The sequence below is a fragment of the Myotis brandtii genome, unplaced genomic scaffold, assembly GCF_000412655.1.
Source record: "Myotis brandtii unplaced genomic scaffold, ASM41265v1 scaffold136, whole genome shotgun sequence".
Taxonomy (NCBI): Eukaryota; Metazoa; Chordata; class Mammalia; order Chiroptera; family Vespertilionidae; genus Myotis; species Myotis brandtii.
Window position 1 is genome coordinate 6677087 of NW_005354829.1, and position 19765 is coordinate 6696851.

A 19765-nucleotide genomic window follows, 5' to 3' on the forward strand; every position below is an offset into this window, starting at 1 on the left:
GAATTGAACCCGGGACCCTTCAGTCCACAGGCCAACGCTCTATCCACTGAGCCAAACCTGCTAGGGCACAATTGCATGATTTAAAATTGTACTAATAGTTTGACTGGTTATGTTGAAGTGGTAGCTAAGATATAGGGCTGGAGGAGTTCATGTCAGATGGTATTTCTCTTTACAGTCCAACCTATAGACCTTTGTGAACAAGAGCATGTAAAACTCCTCAATTCTTAGGTTTCTTAAGTGTAAAATGAAGATATCACTTACTTCTCAGGTTGTTTGGGGAATAAATTAGAATATATGAAATCATATATCACTCTTTCAGTCATAAACTTTGGCGAAAGTTGTTGATTCTTAAAAACTTCTTTGAGACAACAATGATTTTTATATCTAATCTTTAGCTACTCTAAGGTTATTAAGTACATTTAAATTATGCTAATAAAGATTAAATTATCTCCATATTTCCAATTGTGTGTTTGGTAAAAAGGTACCAGATGTTTGCTGTATTAGTTGCTTTGGTTAATATTTAATTAACTAGAATTTCTTAATCCTGGTATCAGGTTTTCATTAGTATTCTATTTCTCTTTAATCTGTAATTGAAAAGCTATAATCATTTCTAATCTTACGTACTTGTTGTGGAGATTTACCTAAATTACCTTCTTTTGATTCACTCATTGAAAGCGGATTATTATTGTAGCAACTTTAATGTTTAATGTATTAGTCATATTTGATTTCCTAGTAAGTCAACATTTTCAGCTTTTCTATTTCAACATTTCATTCTTCCTTGTTTACTTTCTTTTGCCTTTCTGTGTGACTTATTTTAGTTTATGGTTTTATTTAAAACCACTTAGGCATTTTACATATACTGTTATATACATAGACATACATACATATACATAGATTGGATATTTCTTTGAGGGATAAAGGTAGATTTTATCACTTTTATGACACTCATTTTTTTTCTATTGATTTGTAACCCCTAATTAGATGTAAGAGCATTTCTATTTTTGTATTTAAAAACTAGGTGGATCCTACATGCTGGTTGGGTCTGTTGTCTCACCTTATGAATAGTAGGACCCCCACTTACTAGCAAAAGATCTCTCTTTGGACAATAAGTAAGGTGACAGTACTGGGGAGAGTCCCCTATCTGGTGCACATAGTAGCGGGTTCTATGAGGGATACAGAAAAATATGTCATCTGAACTCAAAGAACTTTCCCTTTCCTTACAGATGCAAGAGTAACAAATATAAAGTGGACAATTCATAATTGGATGTAATTTTATACTAGTTTGCATGCAGAATTAGTAAAATGCTGTGAAAGTCCCTGAGTGTAATAATACCAGAGAAGGTTGATTGAAAAAATATGAGAATGTATCAAAATCTAGAAAAATGAGACTGAAATGAGTAAAGACCCTATTGCTTCATTTTTATTAATTTTTTTGTTAATTTTTCAGACAAGATCTCTGTCTTCTATCTTGTTAACGACAGAGCTCTTTTAATTTCCTATCTGGTAAAATCCCAATTATTCTACAACATCATGCTACCAGTTTCATCTTCTGTTCAACAGATTTCTTGTTTACAACCCGCCTCTGAACTAGAGAATTAATAAGTTTTGAATACAAGATTTTAGAGGTTGAATTAATTATGTATATTTTCTCAAATTAATTGATTAGCTGATGAATTTTTTAAATGTATGTTTATTTTTTTAACAAAAATCAATGCCTTTATTATTTTTTAAAATATATTTTTATTGATTTCAGAGAAAGGAAGGGAGAAGGAGAGAGATAGAAACACCAATGATGAGAGAGAATCATTGATCGGCTGCCTCCTACATGCCTCCCACTGGGGATGTGCCCGCAATCAAGGTACATGCCCTTGACTGGAATCGAACCTGGGACCCTTGAGTCCGCAGGCTGACGCTCTATCCACTGAGCCAAACCGGTTAGGGCAAAATATGTAACCTTTAATATGATTTATATGAATGCCTTTAAAATGCAGCATTTATGTATTTTTATTTAATTTTTACCTAAGATGTTGAAACACTTTGAGTTTCTAAATTATACTTGTTTTGCTTGCCCCATGAATTTCTCAGTCTATCTCACTGTTGAATGATCAAGCTTAGAATCCACCAGACCAGTGAGCACAGGAATAGTTCCCACTATTGTTTCACTAAGAATTTTTTTAATGGTGATAAATGATTCCATAAGCAGATCTAGTAGATATATATATTATTTGTATCTGTAGGGACCATCTCACCATAAATCACAGGACTGAAGTTTAAAACATGTATTGCTACTGCATTATGTAATGAACAGAATATCTCTTTTCACAAAATTATACTCTCTTCTTATCTTAACCTTTTCCCCCCATTACAATTTTTTTTTGTTGACTTGCAAAATATTTTAAAAGAATTATGGCAGATACTGTTATTCTATTTCCAAATGGACTGTATTGCAATACAAAATATTGAGAAAGCATGTTATAATGCCCTTTTAAGACTTTTCTGATGTTACCTAATAAATCTATGGGGTAGAGTGGGTAAAAAGAAATTGGTCTGGTATATGCCAGATATCTATAGACTTTCAGTCCTAGGCCCTTAATTGGAAGGTCAAGTCCACTAAACACACCAGTGAGTACATAGCTGTGAGAGCCCAGAGCCCTGCACTTGAGGATGACACTGTAAGTAAATAACTTGAGTGATAGCAATGGAGTGCTCTGTTAGCAAACAATACTGTTGTCGTGTGTGTGTGTGTGTGTGTGTGTGTGTGTAGTTCAATTCATGTCAGCATCTGCTGAGAAATTATAAATTCAGCTGAAGTCCTTTGGTTGAATAGTTCATTTATGGAGTTCCTTGGGATTTTACTTCCTTTTTAGGACCTCCAGTTTATCATTCATCAAAGATAAGGACAGCATTCTGTTATGATTATGTTTCGTTTTTGAGACATGCGGTAAGAGAAAGGATGGTGCCATCTGAGAAAATTAAATACTAGTAAAAAAAATCATAACAACAAAAATTAAATACAAACCCAGTGTAAGAACTACTTCTAGAAAGGAGACCATTAAATCTGCTTTAAATGTGTTGCATTTTAGTTGCTAGCTTGACTTCAAAGCTGAGTTGAGAAGCTTATATCACTTTTGTTAATTGTGCCTCAACTAGAGCCTAATCTGCTTAAAGAGAATCACTATCATTATTGTAGCAATATCTGCCACTGTTGGTGTCTCAGTGGTTTCTGCCATTTGCTGGTGCTTTATGTGTGTTTTCATTCACCTGAGGAAGGTATTATTCACAACACCCTCCCACACACACACCCCCATGTTATAGATGAACTCCAAGTTCAGGGATTTTAATTGTTCCTGGTTATATAGCTGATAGAACTAATCTTTGAGCCTAGTCTTGACTGTGTTCAGAGCTTGTACAGGACTTTGAAATCTCTATGGTAAATGCTGGTTTGAAGACAACCAGGAAGTACTTTGTAACTAGGTAAAACAGAATACCCCATTCATCACGATAGTGGCATTTAGAATAACAGTATTGGTTTCGGTTTGTGTTCAAGTTTTTAAAATTATTAACATCTTTAATGTACGTTGATACTGTTGGAAAATTCATTTATAGTAGGAAATGACGAACTTTTTAATTAAAGTTTTTCCTTTGGTATAAATGAATGGTGAATTATTCAGGCATAAAGTTAGCTACCTTTAGTCATCACAATGTCTTAGGCCACATGCTGAAGAATAGAGAAAGGTTTATATTGTGTGTCTGAATTTACACTTAACTTATTTAACTGAACACTATACAAGTCTCCTGAAAGGTTAACCTGAGGTCATTCCACTGACCAGGTGGAAACCACTATTCCTAATGGAATGGTGACTCAGGGATAGTGTCGTAAGATTTTAAGGGTAATGTCCCCAGCTTTGCCAATGCTCAGGGAAAAATGCAATATATATGCATATGTATTACCAAATGCATAGATGTAGTGATACAGAAAATTGAATATATATGGGATATAGAAAAATGTAAATATTGAAATAATACATGTAAGGGATATTAAGCTTATAAAAGCATTCTTTAAATATAAATTTGCTCTTATGTTGCCTTAGTATTTACATGCAACATTATTCAGGTTTTATCTTTCTCTCTTTCTTTCTTTCTTTCTTTCTTTCTTTCTTTCTTTCTTTCTTTCTTTCTTTCTTTCTTTCTTCTTTCTTTTTTACATGAGCCTTCTGGTCAATACATTTAGGAGGCATGTATTTCCTTTGTGTCATAAACTCAGTAAAGAGGACTGAGAGATCTTGCTCCAGCTTTAAGGAGATCTCAGTTTGGTGACAATGGCAGAGAAAAGGGGGTGCTTGGGCCTTGGTAGCATGGGAAGGAAGTCTTAGTTCTCAGTAAGTTACAAATGCATCTGATGGTGGGCCAGGGGACTGCTTAACAGGAAATCTGAGGCTAACTAGCTCTGAAAGGTGAAGGGGAATGACTTAGGTGGAAAGGACATTCCAGAGGCAGCAGCGTGTGTCAAACGCTGACGCAGTGTGGACTGGGATGAGGAGGTCGCTGTAAGTTGGCTCCATTGGAATGATGGGTGCAGGAGGTGGATGATGACTTTCAGACCAGCAGAACCTCAAACCTCCAGGAGGAAGACGCTGTTCCTCGTGCTGGTCAACCCCCCAGACTGCCTGGTCTCTCCCATGTCTGGATGAGTGAGCAGGTGTCTTTTCTTCCTTTGTGATCTGGTACCTGGCTGCTTGTCATGGTTCCTTCCAAGGGTCACTACTTCTAAGTGACACCCCTTCCTCGGTGCTGCAGCCACCTCACGTGCACCTGCCAGAGCAGTGTCCAACCTCCTTGTTATCCCAGAAGCTAACAAAATGTAGAGCACTCCGCATGGATGAACTTGGACTGCCTGCCTGGATAAAAATCAGTCAATCAATCAATAAAAATAATCATCAGTGAATCAAATCAAAATAACCAAGAAAATTCACATGCCCACTTCCAGGTACCATACACCCTTTCCTCCAGTACTTGGACCCTTCAATATTTAAAATATTGCCATTTGCATACAGCTTTATTAAACCTTTATAAATAAAGCTTGCAAGGCTACTATTTAAATGCAAACTTGAAATAGATTCCATTCCTAGAGAAAGCCAGTTGGCTGCTGTTTGAAATGGGGCATACTCCAAGATGAAAGAAAACACGACAATATCTGTAAGCTTCAGATCTCCTTTTAGTTTGGAGTTTGGCATATTAAGCTGGTCCCTTTCATTCTGGGGAGTTGTGTGCACTGGACCTCTCTTTGTTGGCCTAACTGATCATGGCAATGAACAAAAAACTCAAGTTTTACATGTAAACTCTGAGTTACAATATTGGCATCACAGACTCCATGCAGATGATGATGAATGCTATAGGCAGTATGGCAATAAAAAGCATTGGCCTTGAAAGTTATACCAGTTGTAAGCCCAGTTTTAATACTTGGGCAAATCACCTAACCGTGCTAAGCCCGAGTATTTGTGCATGTACAGTGGCAATAATATCTGTCCTTTCTCAATAATCCAGGGGCACCATGAGGATCAGATGACGTTGTATGTCTTGAAAGGTATAAAATGCAATATACATTAGTTTGGGTGTATAATATAAAGTTAACAATGTTTTTGGAAACTGCTAGGTCTGTATGTAAGATATTGTAGTCACGACTGGGTAGTTGCATAGATGAAAAGATGAGAAAAAAAACAATAACTATGAATAGAGTTAAGTAATCATTGCTGAGGGGAGAATAGGCCTCTGTCTGGGCAGGAAAACGAAATTTCTGAAGATAATAGCTTTGAGTGAAAAATGAGAGGTTTGCAATCATCCAGAAAAATGAGTGTCTGAATCCTTCATCACAGAGTAGTGACACACACGTGTTTGTTCTTTCAGAGCTCTGAGGGAAGTGCACAAAGAAATCACTACACACCGTGTCATTCAACATTAGACTACCCCTAGCAGAGTAACCCGGCATTTAACAGATTGACTTTGAAAACACTTTAATTTTTTTGCAAGCATGTAGTTCTTGGAAAAATGGTTCCCTCTCTAATTATATTAGAGCTGTTTGTGCTCTTTTTCTTCCAACATACTGTGAATACTTAATGTAGCCACCAAAGATTCACACACCAGTTGGTAAAGAATGCAAAATTGACCAATAATAATTATACTATATTGTGTGTGGGGAGGTGGGAAAGGGTGTTGGAGGAAAGGAATGAAATACTAAGAAAGAATGACGTGAATTAAAAAAGAAAAGATGAAGCAAGATTGAATGTTGTGAGAAGAAATCAAAGCAACAGATAAAAGAAGTCAATAAAAAAGTTAGGCAGAATATGCAGGAAGGGGATTTCTGAGGACAGATTTCTGGGTGATGGACCAAGAAGAAAAAAAATATCATGTGATTGGGGGGGTATATTTTGATCCCAAGCCTAATTTTAAGAAGGAGTTTATAATCAGAAAGCAAATCAGTAAAGATCTTGTTTATTAAGGGAGTTCTCATACTAAATTAAATTATAAATATTTGTGTGGTATAAATATGTGCACAAAGTTGATTTTCAAAACAATGTGTGTGTGTGGCAGCCAATGAACTAATCACAACCTTAAATGACACATCACAATATTGAGGTTTAAAAAATATTATTCTCTAGATACCAGGATCAATGCAATGTGTCTGATGAATCCATTATGAAGTAGACAATATACTAGTATAGGGTGGCGCCAAAGTTGTTTGTATGGAAAATAACACAATAATTAATAAATAAGAATATAAGAATAAACTCTGTGTTTTGTGTGCTCACAAAAGTCAACCTACTTTCGCCCCACCCTGTACTATTGGGGCGATAGGGGCCAGGCCTGCATTTTCGTTACTTACTTTTCCAATGGTGAAAATACATACTGCTGTTGACAAAGAAAGCCACGGGCCTCTTCATGGGTCCCTCTATGGTTTGACATGAATTTGAATACTGTAACCTCATAGGACTTTTTAATCTATAGTACACATATACATGATAACCATGTTTGGATTTCCTGTTGATATTTATCAAAAAGAGATTTGTTTCAAAGGTATTATTTGGAAGGGAGATTCCTGTTAGAAAGCTTTTGAGCTACTAGAGGAATGGGTTGTCCGTTTCCTGCTTTCCCTCAACCAGTTTAATCTTGAACACACATTTGTCTATTCTTGTCCTGTCATTGACATGGACTCCTAAATTCTCTTTAACAGTTGATTGATTTCCTTTCCTTTTTTCTTTTTAAGAATGTTATTACTTTTGTGACATTGTCAGTTAACCTGTTACTGAGAAAGCGTTAAAATATATGACTTTAGATGGGATATTATCTCATATTTAATGATTACCTACATAACCTGTTTTTATTCCTGAAAAAGAAATCAGATTTCAAACGAAGGGTGACACAGTAGATTTGAAATGAGTAGTTCAGTGTCTTCTCTGCCTTACTTGTCAATAAGTAGAGGAATTAACGGAAGTGTTTCTGCCAAATGAACAGTTAGACTTTTAAATAAATAATTGGTGTATATGCACTCCTAAATCAGATTTTCATACCTACATTAAACTCTGATGCTACAAAACATTCATGGTACTCTTATTCCTCACATTTAAGGAATTTATGATCTAATGAATGTTTGAATACAGATATAAGTTTCTCAATAGTAGGTCATATGGCTTTGTTTTAGAATGTATATTATGTGTATCTCATCACTTAGGATATTTCTAGCTGCAAATTAATTGAAGGCCCAACTCATGACTTAAATATTGTTTATTGCCTCATCCATCAAGAAGTTTAGAGTTTGGGCAGTTTCAGGTTTTCTTAATTCAAGAACCCAGTGATATCATCACCACGTTCTTTAAACCTTTTTTTTTTTTAATACATTTTATTGATTTTTTACAGAGAGGAAGGGAGAGGGATAGAGAGTTAGAAACATCGATAAGAGAGAAACATCGATCAGCCGCCTCCTGCACACCCCACACTGGGGATGTGCCCTCAACCAAGGTACATGCCCTTGACTGGAATCAAACCTGGGACCTTTCAGTCTGCAGGCTGACACTCTATCCACTGAGCCAAACTGGTCAGGGCTAAACCTTTTTTGTCTTTCATCCTCAGCCTGTAGACTTTAGTTACACCTTAGGCTTGGCCCAGCATCACGTCCTTCCAGAGCTGGGTACAGACACAAAAAAGGGAAGCTTCTCCACAAAAGTGCAGTTTCCCTCTTGTTCAGAATTGAGTCTCATGACTCTGCCTTGAACAGTTACTGGTCAAGAGGCAACGAGACCACCATTCATTGTACTAGTTCTATATAATAAAAGCCTAATATGCTAAGTGTCCAGTCGTCCATTCAACCAATCAAAGTGTAATATGCTAATGATATGCTAAGGCCATTCAACCGCTTGCTATGACATGCACTGACCACTAGGGTGCAGACAGTCGACTGGTCGACCAGTTGCTATGACATGCACTGACCACCAGGAGACAGATGCTCTGACTGGTAGGTTAGTTTGCTGCTTGGGTCCGGCTTATTGGGACTGAGTGAGATGGGCCAGACATGCCCTGGAGCTCTCCTGTGGTCCTTCCCTGGCTGGCCAACCTCCCGCATCCCTCCCCGGCCCCGATCATGCACCAATAGGGTCCCTCAGCCTGGCCTGCGCCCCCTCGCAATCCAGGCTGAGGGACACCCCCCCACACACACACCAAGTGCACAAATTTTGTGCACCAGGCCTCTAGTTCATTTATAATTCACTGCAGGGCTGGAGAGGTGTTCAGCCTCCCCTGAAGGACCTGGCTACTTTGAGGAAGAAGAATAAATTCAAGATCCTGTTAACAAAGTAGAGTGAGTCTAGAATGATAATTGGGTTATTAACAAAGTTGTATCTGCCAAATATCAATTCACAATATTTTTATATAACCTGTTTTTTAAAAAAACTACCTTATTTTTTTAAAACAGTTAAAAAAACACAAGTCTCCACTAAACTATAAGTATGTGGGAAGGATCATTAAGGATGAAGTAGCAGTTAATCTTTTGGTGTTTTTTGAATACTCAGTGAAAAGTTTGGCATTTTACTGACAGACAAGTGATGTCTAAAAAAGTGCCCCCCAAATATTCTTTGATTAATAGTTATGATTTTATGTAAGAGACTTTGCTGTAAGGTACTCTTGCTTTTTCTTACATAACCTCCCTCACTTTTTATCCCCATCTAAGTTCCTATTTCATTTCTACTCACCCCCAAGTCTAATTTCCTATTCAACCTGCTGTAGCTTAGCTTTTGCAATGCAAACTTTTAATAATTTAACAAGCATTCTACATGATAACTATCAACCCAGGAGTTGTGAACTGTAATGTAAAATTAAATATTAGTGTAAGTGTGCTAGGCTACCTAAGAAGAATTTTCAAAATTAGTTTGCTATATTGGAATCTGAAAATAAGGAATATAGAGGCCTAAATATTATTACACAAAATGAAATGGCAGCAGTTTGAAAACAGAGGACAAATTTGTATTTTTATATGGCATTCATATTTAAATTTTTAGAAATTTAAAGTCCTAAATACACATACTGCTTTTAAAGGGTTAACAAATATTCTAAGCTTCATTAAGTGCATTTTAAATGATTATTATAACCTAGAAAGTGCTGAAACTACATTTTCGTTGGTCTGTTTACTTACTGTAATTCCCAATATTCGCTTTAGAACACATATGGAATGCAAGATTTCATTGGATACTATTAAAATACAAGAGACAAGATAAAATAAGCATACATATCATCTATTTATAGAGCAAAACTGATGATAAAACATTTAGAGATTAAGTGTTTATGTAAGCTATATATGTATATGTATACATATACATGCCCACACATACATATGTGCATGCGTGGGTCCATTTTTCTCATATTCTTGTGCTTAAATTAGGACATTCATTCTGAAATGTCTAACTCAAGGAATATTATCATTATGGTCTCTCCAAATATGCAACACCTGAAGCAACAGTGCTAGTAATATTATGAAAAATTTTTTTTCACCTAAAGGTTTATAATACACATATCTACATGGCAAAGATTCTTTTTATGAGAGGTTTGCCTAAGCCAAGCCTGAACTCCCAGCAAGTTGAGGCCTACAGGTCCTGTCATTCTTTTCTAAGAAAACATTGATAAGATTCTACTTTTGTAGAATCTATTAGTTGATTTAGTGTGTTTTATGACAGCAAGGTAATAATTTTGTACAAGTACATATGTAAAATCACTTTCACATAAAATATTTGCTGCAGAGAATTTAGGTTCCCTGTTTGCTAAGCCTTGGCATGCCCGCCCCTGAGGTTTGGGTCAGATAAGCATCTCTTTAGCCTCTGCATGAAAGTGCTTGTCTAATTCAGCATGACATTTCAGAGTTAAATCAGTGGGTTCTTTCTCTCATTTTTTTTTTTTTTTTTAGAGAACTGGAACTTTTAATTAACCTGAAGTAGACGTTATGTAGCTAACACAGCTGTACAGACAGAACAAAGCCATCTACAATAGCCATTTTCTAAATGCAAACACAAACTTTCTTTCTGTAGATGACCTGAAGTAGACGTTATGTAGCTAACACAGCTGTACAGACAGAACAAAGCCATCTACAATAGCCATTTTCTAAATGCAAACACAAACTTTCTTTCTGTAGATGACAGACTTCTGATATTAAAAATTATATCCAGAAAGATATTTGTACATATTTAAATCAGCTACAGAAACAAATATTTGAGTCCAATTAAAATATATTATAGTCTATTTTTAGATTCCTCAATGTAGATGTGTTTTAAAGAATCACATTCTTTGGTTTCATGACCTATTTTTATTATAACAAAAAGGGGGGAAAATAAGGATGAAGAATTCTTCAAATTTCACAAATGTCAAATGTCCATTATTTCAGCTGATTTTTTCTAATTAATATTAAATAAATGTGACATTATTGTGAAGTCTAAATATATTTGAATGTAAAAAATACATGAGAACTAGGATGTATTCATTAAACTCTAAAATTCATTCATTTGCAGTTGAATATAGATGAAGAATTTTGATCTGTATTCCTTCATGAATAACCAGACTGAATTTTGACTAGAGCCAAGAATTTCCAAGTTAAAAAAATGAGATTAAAAATGACAAAAACAAAATACCCGCCACCACAACAAAAATCAGATAACTACCTGCAAGTAATAACTGTTATATTAATGATATAACTTATTTGACAAAAAAAGAAAAGGCAAAATGGGGAATCTACCATTTTAATGAATGCTTTTATTAATTTACTGGTTTTATGGAAATAGAAATGAAGTCTGTAATAGACTAGATGCCATGTTACAATATATTTACCATTGTTGAAACCTGTTTGTAAAGAGGGTTGAAACTTGGTCCATTATGGTATGGAGTCACATATTGATTAATCTGTTTGCATATTCAATAAAATGTTTTGAATTGAAATAGCTTTTGAATGAATATAGTGTATCCATATATTTGGATATTACCAATTGAATTCCACAATGTGTTTTAAATTAAATATTAAAATTTCACTTCATTGCTATAAATAATTAACAAATCAGTACACACATATTTAGATTAACACATTTAGAAGATACTTACATGGACAAATAAAAGTATAAAAATCGTTAAAATTTCTCATTACTTTTACCTTTGTATCTTTAAAGAGAAAGTATGGGGAGACAAAATCCAGTGGTTGTTTTACTTCTTTGAATGCAGGTACTCCTTTCACTGGTGATAATTAGTCTTGTTATTGACTGTTTAAGGTATTACATGTTGGAAAGATAAGTAGCTGGAAACTCATATCTGTGAGTCATATTTTCCTCTAATCTGGTAAAGTGTAACTGCCTCCCAGGCTAGATTCTGAGTGATCTGTTAGCAGTAGGACACTCCAGGAAAAGGGCACATTCTTTATTAGCAGCCCATGATGACTTGGAAATCAGAGAAAGCCTTTCCCACAAGCCTAGACTAGTGCCTGGGTCTGAGATCTGTTTCTTGTCTCTTTTACCTTGGGATCAGCCCTGAGGTTGGCCTTATGAATTTTGACTACATTAGCTGAGAAAGAAGGAAGTTGAATGAGAAGATCAGAAGTGCCCTTCCCAAATGAATAGAGAAGGCTCAGACTGTCCTTGGTGTTTGCCTTCCCATGGGTTTCCTCCTGATCTTGTTTAGTCTTCCTGCTTGGAGGTCATCTCCAGGCAGACATGACCTTAAAGAAGGGAAGGGATCCTTAGGGATCCACAATAGAATGCATGCCTCTAACTCTTCAGCTAAAAGCCAGGATAGACTAATTCTGCATGGCCAATGGAGTTGGAGATCCTTCACTTACGTCTCAGGAGAGACAGACGCGTGAGTGGTATTTGCCAAAAGAGACCCTTACCTTTTGGGTGTGCTTGGATGCAAGTCAGATCCTCTTAGCCAAAGAGAAGGCTAGTTGTGAAGTAGCACAGAATCCCTAAAGCGCCCTCCCCCAGATATGATGATATTGTTAATGAAATTTTCAATGAATTGAAATAACAGTTTAAAATAAATAGCATAGATCGTCATCTACATGAGTTTTCTTTAACATACTTAGAGCAAAAGAAGTCTCAGATCATCAAAGTTATCCTTATCTTTATCAAGAAGAAAGTTAAGAAAACACATCCAAACAGATAATATGAAAAATAATGGTTTTATATTTTAAGCACTTAATATTATAAAGTTCTCACCTATAATCCTATGTTATGAAGAATTAACTGATGTCATAATCTCGTATTTAAAGAAGAGTTAAGCAGAGAAATAAGAAGGAATCATGGTAACCAAAACCCTTACCATGTGTGAACAGTGACTGAAGTTATTATGGGCTTTCTCAATCTTTTTTCTCTGTGGTTATGACTGAATTTTCTCATCTATGAAATGGGAGATTAAATGGTACTTATTTTGTGCAGAGGGCTCTCATCATTGATGTTTCTATCTCTCTCTCCCTCTCCCTTCTCTGAAATCAACAAAGATATATATTTTTTTTTTATAAAAAGTGTGTTGGGAAGTGTAAACAGAATAAGTAATCTGAATTTTATATCAGATTTTTTTCTAGTATTTGTATAATTTAAAATAGTTTGAGGAAACGATTGGAAATAGATCTTTTTTCATTAGGTTTGTGAAGGACAAGGGGAAACCTTTTATCTGTTTATTTATGTCATTGTTTTTTGGTATGTTTTTTCAGCACAGGCAAGTATTGTGTTTGATTCTGTTTCTGTTCCAAATTTTTATATTTTCTTCTTCAGAAGCACTTATCATTCTTAGGTTGACTCTGCATTCTTTGTGATCCCTATCTATTAATTTCTCCCTCATCTTAGGGTTAATGATTCCTCAGCCCTTCATTGATAATGTAAAACAGTTTTAAAATTATTTTTTCAAAATTCTGTTATAAGTCACTCTAAGATACATTGTTCTGACTTGTCAGAATAATATTAATCATAGTCTCCATATATTTATTTTATGACCTACCTTGTTTGAAGAGACATCTGGTGAGATCTGTTTTTTTACTGGAAAATAGGGTATGTAGACTTCCCTTTAATGGATCATCACCTCCTTGAATGTTGGTCATATTCCCTCTTCAACACTGTAACTAGAGGGAAGGTCGATGTGCTCAGATCCAGCCCAATTCCCAGTGAGGTGGGGTATCTTTCATCTTTATTTCCTTTGATTTTGTTACTCTGACTCCAAGAAGAATGTGAGACATCTAGAAATCCCGCCATGTGCAGTTACAGGGCATATTCCTTGAACGTACCCTGCTCATAGCAGTTTACCCATCTGGACTGCAATTTAACACCTGCCATCCCTCTTTCTTCTTGCACTCATCAATTAGTTTGGCTTTGTTTTTTGATAATTGCAAAATCTGAAGTGCCATACATATAAAACTCTGTGAATACACATAAAACAGCTCTGGCCATTTAAAAAGTAATATATAAATTAAAGGAATATTTATTTAGTCTGGCATAAAGCCAGTGGTTTTTACTCAGAAGCAGCTGAAGGAAGGATACAGTGTTTTCCTTTTTTTCAGATGGACTGGCTTTTTTTGTTTCTTGGGCTAAATCATAGGTTAACCACTGATTTATTTTTCATTTTAGGTGCTTTGACTTTATCAGTTGTAGAAATTCTCCCAAGATTGTGCAATATCTGTTTTGTTATTCATAGTTTTCAGTTATAGTTGAGTATTCATCGTTTTCCAGGGTCTGTCTTAAAAACCATTTTTAACTAAATTCATTCTTATGTTTAAATCTTTAAATTCAAATCTGGATTTTTAATAAATATTTTAAAATCCAAATAAATATTGAATTGAGCCTGAGACCCAAGCATGTGCCCCGACGAGGAATCAAACCATGACTTCCTGGTTCATAGGTCAACACTCAATCACTGAGTCACACCTGCCGGACAATATTTTAATTTTTTAATGCATTGAAAATGATAATCTTTATGGTATATATTAATTTTTTCTGTTTATCATACTTTGTTATCACATTTTGTGAATGTCTTGTAATTTAATGTCTCAATTCAGAGCTAATGCTCAAAGGATAGTTAGGCTGTTGATTTTTATTTTAACGTGGAAGGCATTTTATATCTAGTATTATGTCATGCCATAACTTCATCAGTCTTATAGTTCTGTCTTGAGAACTATTACTGCAAATGGTGATATGTGTATATGTAACAATAAGCACAATTTGTTAAATAGTTGTAATTCAACTAAGTGAATTACATGTAATTCATACATATGACTGGGTCTTCAGTGTTTTGACCTTCAGTTAAATGGCTTTTGATAGCTTCAGACAATTTAGTGAGTAACAAGAGATCTTTGCATCACTTGGACTTTAGTATTCTTTGAATTACTTTGCATACAGGACTTTTTGCTTAAAGCTTATGTTTTTCATTTTTTTAAACCAAGTGGCAAGACCTAGCCATTATATGCTTTCTGCAAATATTTATTAAGAGCATAATAAATCCAAAGAATGTTCTAGGCTTTGGGGATAAAACAATGAATACATCAGCCATGGTTTCATCGTTAGGACCTTGTAGCCTTTATCCTAAACTTGATATTGCATTACATACCTTCACAGTTTTTCCAAAAATCACATTGTCTAATATTTACTGAATATTTTTCCTTCCACTGAGGGATTTTTTTTTATTAAATAAAGAGATTTAAAAAAAATAACTCGTAGGAAATGCCGATGGAAACAGAATATATTTAATATATATTAAAATGAATTATAAATTATTAAAATAAAATAAAAATTTTCGTCTTCAAAATTGAATTAAGAAAATTAGTGGTAAAATTACTCCACATTCAGAAATAGTGGTCCAAAACACAATTCTGAGCTAGATAGCTTGGAAGGAGGCTGGTTCTTAAAATCATATTGGCAGTTGGAGGTCAGGTGATGAGTGTAATGGTCAAACCATTCTTCCTCACCCTAACCCCAGTGAGCTACTATTGTTGATATGTAAGAGGTAGTTAGAAAAAACAAGTCTTGGAGGGGGATTGTAATAAATAGTAAGTGTTTTATGTGTTTGTAAATTTCATTTTGCATTTAGCATTATACTTAGAGAGATATAGACAGTACACTTTCAGTATAAGAGTTTTTTATATAAAAGACTGGGTACAAATAAATTATTAATTCATAGCTATCATACAATGCATATGTATTAAATGCATATTGTGTACAGAGCATTTCTTCACAAAGATCAAATCATTTGAAATTCTATATTCAGTAGCATTAACATGGATGGTTGAAAAGGAAAACATAATATTTTGTGTCCTTAAGTAATTTTCAGTGTAGTTCAGGAGATAAAACTTAAACATATCCTTCAACTTAAAACAGTGAAGGCCTATAGGCTTAAATTGCAAAACATGTAAGTCTGGCAGATGTGCCAGAGGCAGCCAGACAAGATGAGATCATTGTGTGCTACAGGCCCAGGGGCTTTGTGCAAGGAGTCAGACTCTGGCCTGTCCTTTGAAGCCTTGAGTCAACAGGGTATTCCAATTGGAGTGCATCAAAGCTATACTACCAGTAATGTTTGCTAATGTATGTGCTAGAAAAAACAAATCCTTAATCAGTTGTTTGGATTTAAAGATCATCTTGTTTGCCTGGCCATAGAATCATTGCACTGGTTACCCAGAAACTCACACCTGTACCACAGTGTTCTACATTTGAGTTTAGTGATTTGTATGTGTGTGTGTACATACACACTTAGGTATGTGTATATATGTATGCATAAATTTCAGTATATTATCATATTATTATAAATAAAAAAAGCACAGTAAATGGCAGTAGCTGTGACTTGTTAAAGTGGTCCAGTTAGAAAGAGAGTGGGCAAAACTAGTATTTTTAATCTATAGTGGAAAATTAGAGTTTCAGTGATCTTATGTGTGTTTTTTCTTAAGAGGTTTATTTTTGTAATCGTAGGCTAATTTTTTGTTGTTTGTTCTTTAATTTATCAATCTTTTCCTTTAAAATGTGACTGAATTTTTGGGAACCCCCAAAATATGTAGATTTATTAGAAAATTATTTGAGAAATAATAGTCTCTATAGTTTTATAGTAGGCAGCAGTACAGAATTATAGGAATGAAATCAATATATCTGAGTGATATCTTTCTGTGTAAAACATATGATCATGATTCTAATATTTATAATACTAATATGTGACAGGCTAGCTTGTAACTTATAATAAAAATGAATAGAATCCATTACATTTAGAATTACATATTTTTAAATAGTTTTTATTTAAGCTATGTCTAAAGTACTTAAGCAGTATATTCTAAGCAGTTTATTTTACTTAATAAGTTCTCATTTGAACTTAATATCTTAAACACACTTTATATTTAGTTTGTACTCAAGAATATAACTTTCTACATATTGAGCAAAAATAATTGAAAGCTTTAAAACAGCTGAGAATAGTAAAAGATGAAGTCTCTTATGCATGGTTCATTAAAAGAGTACATTTCTCTAGTTTAATTTTTTGATTATACCTGTACCATTACTTATCTCCAGTTGAATTTATAAACCAAAAACTCAGAATGACACAGTAAGTTTTTGGTTAGACTCACTGGTTCTTGTGATTGCTTGCTTGTTTTGTTTTCTATATTTCTAATCTTTGCCAAGAAAATATTTTAGAATCAAACCCTTTTTAGGAACGTTCATCTATAAATTGCCTAGATTTGTTCCTGTTCCTGCCATTTGTCTCTTGTTTTAGTGCTAATATTTGCAAGGAGTTTCTTTCGCAGTTGCCATCATAAGCTGATTAAAACTCCTATGTTTTCATCTACTTAAGAGAAGTTGCAGCTGCTACTACAAACTGAGCAGTTAGTAGGAAGGAGTACTGAGGATTATGGCCTTTTCCTTCTCACATTGGTTTTCTTTGCACCATACACACTACACAAATAAAAAGCTCCTGCTTGTGGATAAGCTTTCTGTTTACCTATAGGATTTTCCCTTCATGTTTACGTTTAGCATTTTAAATTACTCAGTATTCAAAGTTTACTGATATCTTTTTACCTTTACCATTTCCTTTGTACTGATTCTTTCATGAAACTTTTCAACAGTTTTGTTTTTTGTGTGTGTGTCATATAACTGGAGTAAGATATAATATATAAATCAGTTGCATTAGAGTTGGGTTAAACTTTGGGATAGCATGTGAATATGTACTGGTGAGAAAGTCACTTAGTTACCCTTAGGAAAAGGCTCTGTATTAAAAGGGTTCTTTATTTTCATGGAGTTCTCTTACCAACTGCATGGGGATTGAGCATTCTTCTGAAGCACTCATTCCACATTTATGTTTTTAAAAATAAGTTTGAATTAATAAGTCTTGTGGAAATATCTTTGTAATATTGATTTATTTATAGGTGAAGAGGGTAAAATCCATTTAAATACAATAGGGTAGTCCCTTCTTCAGGAAGATTATGGAGGAGAGTTAATTTCGCAGAGACAGAATACTGGAAAGGAAACTATCTTAGAGTAGAAGTTAACATGTCATGTGCTCATCTTTTCATTTAAGACTTACGACAAAATAAATCCTTTAAATTCACTTCAGCCTTGTGGTTTTATAGCACTATGGAATGCTATCTGCCCTGAAACATTTCAAACTACAGTTCTAATGAACTTCCTTTGGGTGGGATAAATAGGTAGGAGTTGGGAGGAGAGGAAAAATAGAATCCTAATAAGGTAAAATAAGAAATAAAAAAACTTGTTAAACTGTAACTAATGTGTAGAAGAAAGTGAAGTGAAGGAGAAATAGGAAGAGGCCTGTAATGAGGAATTCAACCGTTTTTGTTCAGTAGATGATCCTAATTTATGACTGGCTTCTGGCTATGATCCAGTTCTTCTGGTGTCTTCTTCATAGATAACAGGATTACAAAAATCATAAAGCATTGAAGACAGTCTATTATACACATATATTTGAAGCATATTCTTAGACAAATATCAATTTACTAATTCAACAAATACACATTGTATACCTCATATGGTTAAAGGACTAATTATAGTTGTGGGGAATGCGGAATAAACAATACAGACAAAATCCCTGCTTTCAAGGAACTTACCTTTGGTAAGGGAGAGAAGGGCAATAAAGCACGCCCTAACTCAGTAGGCAGTGGATGAATAAATGTATAAACCCCTAAAAGCTGATAGCTCAATTGCTATTTCTTTCTTTTCAGACTTAACCCATTGGAATTAATAATTATTCAAAGCATGTATACATTTTTTTGGACACCTTATATTTTTTGGCTACATTATTTAGAGTTCTGAAATCTAGTTCTATTTATAATATGTTCTGGACATGATTTACTAAAATTCTCAGCTTAACATGCATACTAAGATAGTTTATACTTCACTAAAAGATGAATTTTGTGGGTAAAGAAATATTCTTTATAATTATAATTGAATTCCTTTACAGAACTTTTATTATATTACAGTTTTTACACTATACTGTTTTACTCTATTTTTTATGGATGGGGTGAATGTAAAGTAATAAGGAGATCACAGTTATTGACTGTCTTCTCCATTTTACTTATAGTCTTCAATAACAGGTGATGAGGATTCTAGCATTCCATAAGCCCTGATCCAAGAATGATAAAGTACTGCTTCATTATAAGTTTTCTGTATTAAACTCACCAAAGGACTAAAGGAGAGAACCTACTTAGTGTACAATTTCCTTTCTTTTTAATATGTTTTTATTGATTATTAGAGAGAGGGATAGAAAGACAGAAATATCACTGAAAGAGAAACTACATTGATTGGCTGCCTCTTGCATGCCCTCTACTGGGGATCAAACCCACAACCTGGGCATGTGCCCTGAACCAGGAATCCAACTGGTGACCTCTTGGTTCCTGGGTTAATGCTCAACCACTCAGCAACCCTGCCAGGCAACTGTACACTTTTCAAGAAAAAAATTAATTAGTATTATTGAGTGAAAAATTCAATTACCTACATAGTGAGATATATATATATATAATAAAATCTACACTAATAAAAGACAAACATGCAAACTGACCGTACCTTTGCTATGCCTTAAGCCATGCCCACCAGCCAATCAGAGCGACTATATGCATATTAACCCAACCAAGATAGCAGCTGGCAGCCACAGAGCTGGAGCAAACAGGAGGCTTGGTTGCCCCAGTAATGGAGGAAGCCAAGCTTCCTGCCTGCTGCAGCCGGCTCTGAACTCCACTGAAGGCAACAAAGTTTCAATTATAGAAGGTAAATAAATCCCAGAA